Source organism: Alosa sapidissima, chromosome 13 (assembly GCF_018492685.1).
Source record: "Alosa sapidissima isolate fAloSap1 chromosome 13, fAloSap1.pri, whole genome shotgun sequence".
NCBI lineage: Eukaryota > Metazoa > Chordata > Actinopteri > Clupeiformes > Clupeidae > Alosa > Alosa sapidissima.
The window spans coordinates 21,835,588-21,838,087 of NC_055969.1; the positions used below are offsets into that span (position 1 = coordinate 21,835,588).

The window sequence follows — 2,500 nt, forward strand, 5'->3', positions numbered from 1 at the left end:
ACACACGGCGATTCACTCATAGCCTGCCCCTTATTTTCCTCATAAGCTGAAATTATTCAACTTTGTTTCGTGTAGCCAGTGGTTGTTTCGCCTGTAATCACTGAATTACATCAACATGACATCGTCTCTTGGTGCTAGTCGCTTGCAGTCTGACTGGGGTTTTATGCTAAGCCAGGCCAACTCTGCCTCTGCCTGCCATGCTGCTGGTAGCATAGGGATGACACTGGCCACAAAGAGCGTCTATCAAACTAACCAACACGGCAACAATCAGAGGCCATTGCAGCTTTGGTGGTTACTGTCATCTAATGACTTCATCCGATGTCTGCGCTAAGTAGGATTGCTAATTTGGTTAATTCATTGTGTTGAGACGACAGGACTCCATTAAAACTAAAAGCAAATCAATTAGAATGACACAGCAGCAGCCATCGCCTTTAGTGGATAACACGTTTGCATAAGTCGCTGCGACACAATACAGGAGTGTCAGCGGTTATTAGTCTAAAAGCTACATTAACTGTGTAAATATCAGCTGAGTCTAATTCTTCTGCCTAGTGCCGTGTTGTTTAAAATGGTCATTAGGCTCTGAGGTTCATACATTAGGCTTGCTGTAGAGATGAGGACATTCAGCTGTAATGAGGAAGATTTCCTGCTGCAGAGAGGTAGACATCCTGCTGCTGGCTAAGTAGCTGTTTCATATACCGCTCACTGAGAGCTAACCAGGAGTGCAGATCCACTAAGTGTTTTTTTAACAGCCATTATTAAACAATAGAGAGAGAGACATTAACTTTGAAACCCCCCCTTCTCTCTTTCTTGCCTCTTTATCTAGGTGATTATGTACAACAATGCTTTCAGGAAACGTACCCCTGAATGTGAGGGGCTCTCTATGAACTAACCGTGACACCTGTGGCAGGAAGTAGCAGCACAGGTGTGCCCAATTAGACTGCAAATGTGTCAAATGTGCCCAATCAGATGACAGATGTGCAAAATGTGCCAAATCAAATGTGACCAATCGGATGGCAGACATCTTAGGAACAAATCCGGCTCATATCTGGGCAGTTTCATGTCTGCAAAGGGCTGGTTGGCTGCCATTTTGTCCTAAAACAAAAACAGATGGGCATAACACACACATAATCAGTTGTCCCTGGCTGGGCATACAGGTCACATGTGAGCATGGGCGCTCTAGGGCAGAAACCCATGGCAGGGTGCGTGAGTGTATTTAAGTGAACAGTGCTGCTGCAGGCACATCCCCTGGAGTCACCCAGTGAGGGAGGGAGGGAGGGAGGGAGGGAGAAGGGGAGCGCCTGTTGAGTTGGATTCCCCCCAGGCCCCAGGGCGAGGCTGGAAGGCAAGCGAAGAAGCGTCTGCCTTGCAGCACATGAAAGCTGAGACAGAGAGGCATCAAGCATTGTTTTACTTCTTCTGGGTCAGAGTGAGTGTTAAAAAAAAAAAAAAAAAAAAAGATATGGAGATCCCTATTAATTGACTGATCCATCAATTTATTTACTCCACGTTGCCAGATAGTGATTCTGTGTTGCCAGATTCATCACATTATTCAGCTGTGCAACTTTCCGTCAGGTCTACAACCACAAGTTGAGTTGTAGACTTTATAAATTGTGAGCTGCTGTCTCCATCACACCCAATGTCAGAACACATGCACCAGTTCAGGTGCTGTGACCTGAATACGCTTCCCTGACAGGTTAGCCCGACTGCATCCGCTTGCAAGTGACTGTGGCGTAGCACTGAATGCCCGCTGTCCACACTGAACCCATTAAATATGTCCTCCCCTTGCGTCATCTTTCTGGTTCAAAATAGCAGAGCAATGGGAGCGACACAGAGAAAATAGAGATGGGGCGTCCGACAAAAGTTCTGTGTTGCACGGCGCTGCCAAACACTGCTTCGCGTATAAGTATAATTATAAGTAAATATACTCTTTTGATCCCGCGAGGGAAATTTGGTCTCTGCATTTATCCCAATCCGTGAATTAGTGAAACACATTCAGCACACAGTGAACACACAGTGAGGCGAAGCACACACTAATCCCGACGCAGTGAGCTACCTGCTACAGTGGCGCTCGGGGAGCAGTGAGGGGTTAGGTGCCTTGCTCAAGCCGTTCCTACTGGTCGGGGTTTGAACCGGCAACCCTCCGGTTACAAGTCTGAAGCGCTAACCAGTCCAGTAGGCCACAGCTCCCCCCTTTTTTTTTCATTTTTTTTTCCAAGTACAATGAGGGAAAACAAAGTGATTCAACTGATTTTATCTCTAAGACCGGCTGCAGACTGCCAGCGTGGCGTGAGCGTGTCAGCTGCGTGGCGTGTCCGTTTTCATTTCAGCTCCCATGTTAACAGGTTAGAGGTTGCACACCGCCTGCATGACACTCACGTCTCAGCCACGCTGAAAACACGTGCATGCTAGAAATAGGACAAGCGTGTTTGAATCGTTTCCATTCAAAAGAGACAGTGAAGAGATGTTTTAATAGGCAGAAGGGCCGTCGCAGTACCGACGC

The 2,500-nt window shown here is 47.1% G+C and overlaps 1 protein-coding gene across 4 annotated transcripts in view; it reads right to left on the minus strand.

Moving 5' to 3' along the window:
• Positions 1-2,500, minus strand: part of lamc3 (laminin, gamma 3) — a 128,935-nt gene that overhangs the window by 4,049 nt on the left and 122,386 nt on the right. The window lies entirely within an intron of this gene.